Consider the following 9,797-nt stretch of genomic DNA (forward strand, 5'->3'; position numbering starts at 1 on the left):
GGCGCAAGGTGTCTGCCTGCGCCACCTGCAGTGCCGCTGCCACCTCGGCTCCACTGGTATGCACAGCAGTAGTCAGGTCATGCACTGCCGCGGTGAGGCTGCGCCCGCAGTCAATGGTCTAAAGTTGTTGCTGCACATAAAAGGATCTTCGATTACACACTTAACGGTCACAGAGTGCTCGTTTCACATTAAGGATGCCCTAGTGAAATAGGGACCATGTTACTCAACAGGCGGTCATACAAAGGTTAAGCAAAGGTTTTGAACAGTGACTGTAGCTACAATATGCTGCATGCAGCTGCTTCTCTTTTACGAAATGTACAGAGCGCTTGCTGTCTGCACATACCTCCACGCGGCGCTCCTGATATTACCCTTGCTGCCTGGTGTGGCCCACGAGAAGGTCCCCAGTGCGCTTGGTCTCGTACAGCAGCTGGCGCACCTCCTCCGCCCGCATTAGGCTGCGCCGCGTGGGGTGGCCCGGTGCTTTTGCTGGCTGCTGCTGCGTAGCTGTCAGGGGGAAAAGTGACTGAATATACACTTGTTATATAATACAGCAGGATGCGCAATAATCTGACTGTTTGGTGCAATGTCTGAGCAGACTATTGACATGCATGCTGGGGATAAAAGTTGTCATAATCAGCGGTACGACAAAGCAGCATTGTCTCATTGTACTCAATGTGCACATTCGCCTAACCATCACAGGCATCACAGTGCCCTCTGTGAGGGGAAAAAACTTGCACAGCGTACCAATGGTGAATATGAAAGAGACCTGTGTGGCTATTGTAAAACGACACTGGTAGTGTGCTCCTGCAAATGGTATTATTTTCAAGCAGCTTGCAAAATGGATAATGTGGGGCCTGATATTGGCAGACCAACTCACAGGCTGTGGCACGAGGCTGCTGCTGCTGCTCCTCCTTCTCAGGTGACGCTTCCTCCTCCTCCAGTGTCACCTCCAGCAGCTCCTCCAGCTCCTCCTCATCTGGGGGGAGGGGGGCTGTCTGTCCAAAGTCATTCCACAAGACACCATTGCTTAGTGGACAGTTTCAGCACACTGTATTGTATTGGGGTAAAGTGCACGGTTACTCAGTACTGAGTCACAAGACAAAAAAACAGCACTAGCAAAAGGGCAAGAAAATACAAGGTACGTAACTTGAGGTTGCATTTGCTACCTCCAGCAGTTTAGGCATTCATATCAAATGGTTAAAAATTCACCTACCAGCTGGTGAGCGCGCCTATGCCTGCTGCAGGGCGCTCGTTCCAGCCACCTCCCCGACACACACGCGGGGCTGGTACTGCAAGACGCACAGCGCCGCACGTTCATGCACGAGTGTCTCGAAGTTCATTCTGTGGGCGCATTGCTCAGAGTACATGGCTCTGAGGTTCACACAAGAACCCTTCATTATCAGCAAACACGAAACTGTCTGTAACGCCACCGCGGCTTATCACATGCCTGGGAGGTTGTGAACATGGGCGGCGCCACGCCTTGCGCGCTCACCGGCGACCGCAGCTTTAAAACCCGGCCTGACATCCCCGGCAGCCTGCCGCCTCCAGTGCCCCTGCGATAGGATGTGGAGAGGCATGTTCAAGGACCATTCGACAGACCGATGTTGACACGCTCACCTTCCCGCGGCCAAAAATTCTGCCTCCTCCTTCTTACAGCGGCTGGCCCACACCTGCCAAGTGTGGCGCCAGAGGGGCACAGCCTTAACGGCCGGGCCCATCTCGTTTAGGCGGTCTGCAAGCTCGCGCCACAACTCGCGCTTGCGAGCCGCCGTGTAAATTGCGGCAGGGGTGACGCCGGCTGTGGTGGTGGTGGTGGTGAAAAACTTTAATCAAAGAGAGCTTGAGGGTTAAAAAAAAATAAATAAATAACCCTGCTGCATGGTCGGTATCCTTAGTCCGGGACACCGCATGACGAGGCCCCGTCTCGCGCCCGCTTGACCAGAGCCCTTTGGGACTCCAGTGTGGAGCAGTTGAGGAGGGCAGTCTCCCATGCCTCTCGGGTGGGGGTGGGGGAGGGGGGAAGGTGAGGATTCTGAGTACATGCCCACACCATGTGAAAGATATCGCAGATCTCTCCACAGTGCGGGCAGCGCCCATCTGTGTTCGGATCGAAGTGTTTTGCTATTGCAGGACAGAGAAGGGTTCCTGTCTGCAGGCGCCGCAGAGTTCGCTCCTCCGCCTTACTCAGCCCCTTGGCAGGTGCCGGGTAGAGACGGTGGCTGTCGCAATAATAAATTAGGATTTCGCGGAACCGCAGAAGCGGTGCCAGAGCCGGGTGCTTCTCCAAGAACTCCAGCATGAAGAGGTACTGTGCGCGGGACACCCGGACTGACTTAGCCGACGCCATTCCGAATGCTAACTGTTGATCATGCTAATTCCCTGTGTCTCTTTGTTTCGATGTCGCTCAGGGAATGAAATAGGGAAATAATGGGGAATGTACAACTTGGGTTAACAAAGCATAGACGTGCGCTATCGATGACATGGGTTCACACAGGAGACGATCATACGGCCATACAACATTATTTTGCCCCACACTTCACGCTGCACGGTCGTCTTGTACTTCCCAAACAAAAAAAGCACAACCGCAGATCACACACGTCTCCCTAAGAGCATCTTTGGGCCATTTTTGCCATCGATAGTAAGCACCGAAAAAGAACACACTTACCATTGTCTTCACCGATTTTCGAACCCAGCACTGCTTGTTACTTCATCTCTGCGTACTCATATCATTCTCTGTCTTCAATCAGATTTTTCTGCGCACTACAAACATCCGCAAAGTGTTTTGATTTTAAACTACACGCAAAAAAACGAACTACTCCTCCATGTACTCGAGCAATCAGCTGTTTCTAGCAGGCCGCCGTGTTCACGCTTTTCCGCCGTCAGCGCACCCTCGCGGCAGCAAAAGCGACTTTAGTATACGGTCCCTTATTGCGCAACTAAATGCTTCCTGGGTGGAACCCTATTATTAGACACCACAACCTCGCTGCTGATTGGTTGATTCCGCGGTCAACGACTCGCGGTGTCGTCATTTTGACGTCCGAGTCTCAAAATTGAGACAAGAACTCGTAATCGCGCCCCAGTAGCGCTGATTTGCGCTATCGTCTGCGAAAGGACATACGCGGCGGAGCGCACGCCACTGGCTTCTTTTTTTTCTTTCTTTTTGTGCACTTGCAAAGCTCTGGTAAGGAGCAATTCACCGCATCACATACGCGCCGGTGTACTGCATCGTGATCGCGGCGGCGAGCCTGAGATGAGGGAGCGAGGTTTGGAAATTTGCGTTCTTCGGCAACTGCAGGAAGGCAAATTAATGTTGAAGGTGCCGTGAAGTCAGCATAAGCGGCGGGTTCATTTTCATTGCTATGTTTTTTTTGCGTAATAAAAATTACAACAGATCTCTGGCTTCTCATTTCCCGTTGTTTTATTTTTTTCCACAGGTTTAGAAGCGGGGGGGGGGGGGGGGTGGAGGAGACAAACTAGTAGCGGGTTGGGGCTCCCCCAGACTTCTTCAGGCTCTCGATTCTCCTCGGGAGTGATTCATAGAGGGAGTCGAGGAGAGCGCCGTCATTGCGGGGGCGTCCCCGCTCCTTTTCTATGGCTTGCCGCAGCTGATCTGGGTTGCTATTAGTGAGCCCCGATTTTTTATATAGGCTTTTTTTAACTGTCCCCACACGTTTTCTATAACGTTTAGGTCGGGGCTTCTCGCAGGCCATAGCATAGTCGTAACGCAAAGGCTTTGAAGAAGGTCTCGGGCAGCCTTGGCTGTGTGCATAGGCGCTCCATCTTACTGAAAGTGATACAGCCCATCCGGAAACGGCCCATCAAGCACATAAGGCAAGAGGAACATTTCTACCACCTCCGCGTAGACTTCGGACGTCATACGTCCAGGAATATGGTACAGGGGTCCTATTCCATTGTAGCTGATGGCTCCCCACACGCTGACTGAAACACGGCCGCTGTTACGCACACTTCAAGTGTATTATATAGCATGAAATGCTTTTAGATCCCGTTGTCGGCAGTGTGGTGACATCACGCCGAGACCGAGAGCCAACATCCGGGCACTGATTTCCACTCATTCGGGCACTGAAACGAGAGCATCCGGGTAACGTACGAGATTTAACGAGACTTTCTAAGAGAGAGGGCCGCGCTTCCGCGCCGTCCCCAAGGATGGCGCTGCGGTCCCACACTCACGCATGTAAAAGACCGGCCGCTGGGCCTTCAGATCATGACGTTTCCCCCTTTGGCAGGCAGATGTATACACGCTCGCGGAGTGTTCAGACACGCTGCAGATACATTCTTGTCAGGCCTGCGTCTCGTCGTGCCCGCGTACGCTCCTGAATCGTCCTTCATTTCATTGCCGCCACCGTCACAGCTGCTTAAGCCGAGCAATGGAGCCTGATGAAAACAGGGATAGGAAGCGTCCCGCGGAAGGCGATCGCTTTGCGACTGATACGGCACAGCAGAAGACTGCTCGCCCCTGCAGACAACGCCATGATTATGCGGCCGCTCCCGAAAGCGACAAGGCCACCACGGTTCGCGGCTGCCTACCTAATGACCGTAAACATTTCATGCTTACTCTACACTCGGTTACGGGAGGGGGAGATTTTTTGTCTTCGTCCCTGCATATAGCGAAATCGGGCGTTATTACAGGAATGAAATTGTCATTAGACGTAAGGATACCTGATGTGGTAGCAGTGAAGGACAGGAGACGAGGAGAGAACTACGCAGCATCAAAGCGTCCGTCCGCGAGCTCGTTAAGCTGGCTTTCCAGCTTTGTAGATTTCAATATGGTGACGCAACGCACAGTACAATACCCGAAATCAGTCTACTGCATTTTATATCACAAAATACGCGCACTATTTAAGCTTAAGAATACATTTTTGCGAGTGTACAATGCAAAAAGGTACCTAACGAACAATTAAAAGCGCGATTTTGACGTTGTCTATTTCAATACCACTGTCGATTCCGAAAACGTAAAAATTGAGCTTGTAGTATAGATTCACAATCTTCAATTTTTCCAATTTATCGTTTCACTCTGAATTTGAAAGTAAAATTAGTATTTACGTTATTGATCCGTCTTTCATCTCTATTTCCTACATAATGTCCACTGTCCTATACAGTATAACAACTCAGACTGCACCCACCAGCTTTCACTGGTTTTAAAGTATAAATTGGACAAGTTAAAAGAAATCGCTTTGTATATTCCCTAGCCTGCAAGCGCATTGAAACACACTACAATCCTACGGTGCATTTCCCTCCCGCCACACCCGCTTCTGTTGGTCCCAGCGTGTGCAGAAGGTGGCATCATCGCTGAACGCCACTGCCCCCCAGTTTTATGGTGGCCAGTCCTCCGCCACTGATGCAAGTTCCAGGCGCATGACCCGATCCGACTGTCGAAGTCGCGTTTTCTGCGAAGCTATTCTACCTTTCACACCCGCTGCATGAAGTCTGTTCCTGATTGTCTGAGCGGATGCATTCAGAGCGAACATGTCACGAAGCTCCGGGGCGCTTAAGAACGGATCATCTGCTGCTCCTGCGACAAGTCTGTCTTCTTCTTCTGTCGTCGCTCTTGATGGCCGGCCACGCGGAGCATCCTTGAGTCGGCCTTGTTTGTAGAATGCCTGCAGTACTCTGTTGACAGTGGCTAAAGGGCGCCTTATAGCTTGAGCTGCAGCTCTTTGGGACATTGTCCATCCGATCTCCATGATGGTTCTCCTTTGGCCTAGCGTCAGTCGCGGCGTCATCGTCAATGCCTTCACGCATCTGGGGCCCGATTTTCTATATTCACATTCGCATTGCCTCTCTGATCGTTTGTCAGAAGTGTCAATCATCGTCAATGGGTGTGTCAATCAGCGTCAGTTACAGAAGCCCATTTCGCGTTGACGTCGATTTCACGTGGCATTGAAAATGTATTTTTGCAGCGCTATTCTTTGTTCCCGGCTGGTACATATATGTAATTGTGAAGGGAAAAGCTATAAATGGTCCGTAAAAGAACACTTGCGCTTCACTTGCCAGTTTGGGGAAAATAGCTGCGCACCGAAAATGGCTACTTCCTAAAATCTGACTGGTTGGATCAATGTCACGTGAAGCACGTGATACGCACACATTTTGGAGTGATGTGAGATTGACGTTTGGTCACGTTTACATTCTTTACATTAAAATGGCTGAAATTCCCCGCCATAATTTCGCCCAGCGAAAGGTACCCGAATCATGCAAATGGGTAAATGAAATTCGTTTATACGACGTTAGGTAGCAGCATTTTAACAGGTACTTATTTCAAGCCAAAACTAGGCTTACAATTGTCTTGTTTTCATTGCACAATGCAATGATATGGCGTTATAACGGCACATCTGAAATAAGCAACCCTTGGGAGCGTTAATTGTGAAGGCTTAAGTGTACAGCCGCATAGGGGCGCTAACTGCTCTCCCGTTGCAAACACTTCGTTCGCAGTGAGAAATCATCGGTCTGTGCGGTTAGTGGAGCCCGGAAATTGCCTCAATAGCGGTGCTGGCGCTGCGATTTGCTGCTCGTTGCATTTATTCGTCGTTTGTTAAACCCTAGAAGTGGGAAAGGTGAGCGACTTGCGAGGTCACGACGATTCTTTCGAGTTGTCTCTGATTGGACAGCTAGTCTGTGCAATCACCTAAGGAGGCATATGGTGTGGTGGCTATGCAAGGATGCATGGCGGCGAGAAGCTGTGCCGAACTGGCGAGCTCTGAGGGGCAATCGCCAGCAGTGAACGACCCTGAACGGATGGGCTTTGCGCGTGTGATGAGTGGATGACACGACAGGTTTCGTGCGGCCGAGCAACAAACTCCAGGAATGTGTTGGGCTTCCCGACGAGACATCCTTGTGTGTGTAGCGTCATTCTCATTCCTTTTGCATGCAGGCTGGAAATGACTTTAAAACAAGCATAGGAGTATGTGCAGGATGCATGCTGCGAATCCGAAATTTGTATTCTGCATTTCGCGCTGCTTTTTGCATCATATTGTGTTTCAGTTTTTGCGCACAGCGCCAATTTGGAAAAACAAAGCCCAGCATGCTAGTACGTTGCTCGATTTCTTTGTTTTTGGTGTTGCTGAATGTGAAAGGCAGCCTAGGTGATATGAGCTGGAAGGCGCTGCTGTTTCCTTAGCTGTGGAAAAAAATTGCGTGAAACCCTAAAAGAATACTATAACCTGGCTTACGGATTATTAATGAAGCAAACAAAAGTGATTTCCCTATTCGAGCTGAAATTTTCGTCGAAAGTTTTACATCCTCAGTTACACAGCAGTCACATGGAAATGACCGTAGGAGGGTGAAAAAAACTATTTTTCTAAGGGCATGCGGAAAACAAATATATATGCGTCTTCTGCGTTTTATTTGCAGGCGTGCTTTTCCTGCCGCTAAAGGTTCCAGCTCGCAAGAAGTCTGTTCGGGAACCATTCATGACTCATTTGTGACTAAACTCCATGTGCTGCCCGCGTGGAAATCATCAAACTGGTGAGCCCGTGTGTTGTCGCAGGCATGAAGGGATAACATGTTTGCCTGCAGTAAGATTGCATATCGCTAATGATATTGGATTGCATTTATATATAGTTTATTGATCAAGGACGAACAGTGTAAATAGAACCACATATGAAAATAATGTAAATTAATCACGTCTGTATTTTCAGGTGACTGCGGAGATAGATGTGGGTGGCACGCATTGCAGGTCTGTGGCTTTGTGTGTGTCTGTGGCTGTGTGTGTACAATATCAAGGTAGCCTCATTTCGATTGGTGCAAATTGCAGAAGTGCGCATATACTAAAATAATCAAGGTGGTCATAAACAGATAAACTTGTTCCCTTCCTTGCAGTGCATTCTGTAGTGGTTTTCTTGAGTATAAAACGAGTCCTATAATTTTTTGTGTCCATCAGTTTCAGAAATCTGCCATCAAATACCTCTAGCTATATGGCAACAGTTCGTTTTGATACTAATGATTGATTTTGCAGTGAGCGTATTTTACATTTGTACGTAAAATTAAACTAGAGTTGAACTTGGGGCTTCAACAATTTCACAGATTTGGAAACGCAATGTGTAGCTCGTTTGGAGATTTCAGTGCAGAGCGTTGATTAACGTGCAGGAGATGGTGTGCATCTTATGCAGATGTGGCGGACCACTCTCACCATGGGGTCTCATGTGCTCGGGAGCCATGATGCCAGATTCATGTTCGCTCGCCTCTCGGCTGGGCTGGTTACCCAGCTGGGTGGTCATACCGGGCTCCTGAACGATTACATGAGGTGTCTGCAAAGGTGTCATGGTCGTGGTACGGCATGGTCAAGAGTTCTCTACGAAGGTCAGCACAGCTTGCATTGTGCAACCCACCATATTTATCCACACTCCGCTCCAGGACCATGACACCACTGGCAAGTGGTGATAATAGCAGGAGCACCAACATCTCCGACAAGGAGGAGGACACAGCACCATTTGGATTCTACCTGACAGACAGGAAGTGCATGATCAGCAGCTGCGTGCGGGAATTGCACTCACTGCCGTGGTTGTCACGTGTAACTATGCTACAAGTAATCAGCGTACATTTGTCTGCTTCAAGTTAGATAGCATACTGCTAGGAAGCTGGTGAAGGCTTCATCATTTTGGTGCTCTTCTTTAAATAGGACCGTATTGGTGGTATCCACGACAGTAGAAATCAGTTGTCCGTTGCTGTAATTCTTTGTGAGTCAAGTGCATTCAGCCTACCGTTGCCAACTTGCTGAGTGCGTGCTTCAACACATGCTTTGGTGATTGTGAAGAAGTGCCGTTCGTTCGTGTGGTGCCTCCCTATGTGTTCTACTTGTACAGAGCGCACATGTTATTTGGTGCTTAAGTTCAGTGAAAGACAGGAAGGCACCAAAGTGTTTTCCTTCTAGCACCAGAGTGTTGACTGGACATGCTTTCATCAGTGCTTTTCTGTTTGCTTTGGTGTTTGTTGAGAGCCAGCAGTCCACAACATGCTCAACATACAGCATGGTCGCTGTTTTTCTAGTCATTTACAACATCTCTTATTCAGAGTGCAACACGTCTTGTGTGGCACTGTTTGTGTAAAAGGATCGCAACATGCTTTGCCTGATAGCACTTGGTTTCCTCTGTGTGCTTGCTTTCGACAGCTTCTTTCGCATGCTGCTTATAGTTATACAGCAGTGAACTATTTTTCCAGAAGGAAAAGTCATGTAATTGTCTCATTGACTTTTCCCAGCTGCAAATGCAAGGCGTGGTCAGCGTTTGACACGTATACCCATTCCCATCTTCTAGCTGAAATGGTACCCCTGACGAAAACCTACAATTGTACATTAATTCAGTTGAAGGTAACTGGAAGTACATGAAGCTGGACGTAATTTGTGTATTAATAATAAAGCTCCAAATGCCATTTTGTAGCTAGAAGGGAATGATGCAGTTCAAAAATTCATCTGGAAATGGATCATAGTAATAGTAGTAGTAGTAAACTTTATTCTTCTTTTGGGGTTACTAAGGTGGTCTTCCCAGGTACGGGGTTTTCTTCTCTTTCCAGGGTTCGTGGTCTTGGTTCTTTTTCTTTGCTGGGCTATCCACCTTGAATGCATGCATTGGAAGATCACTGCCCACCTGTGCTCCTAGTGAAACTCTGTTAGATCCCATTTTAACTGACTACAGGCCTACACATCTACCCTCCTAAGTTTAACTGACTTGTCCCCGTGCACGTTTTTTTATATAAATTGGGGGTGCTGTTTGGTCATTTTAAGAAAAATCCTAGACAACCTGTTTACACTCTGCAACCTTAGTTTGACTGGATCATATTGTGACGAA

The 9,797-nt window shown here is 48.7% G+C and overlaps 1 pseudogene; it reads right to left on the minus strand.

Annotated features, from left to right (window-relative positions):
• Window positions 1-364: 364 nt before the first annotated feature.
• Window positions 365-8,231, minus strand: LOC149369798 (uncharacterized; annotated as a pseudogene).
• Window positions 8,232-9,797: the final 1,566 nt, after the last annotated feature.

Source organism: Amblyomma mixtum, chromosome 1, assembly GCF_055824585.1.
Source record: "Amblyomma mixtum isolate Tamu chromosome 1, ASM5582458v1, whole genome shotgun sequence".
In the NCBI taxonomy this organism is placed as follows: domain Eukaryota; kingdom Metazoa; phylum Arthropoda; class Arachnida; order Ixodida; family Ixodidae; genus Amblyomma; species Amblyomma mixtum.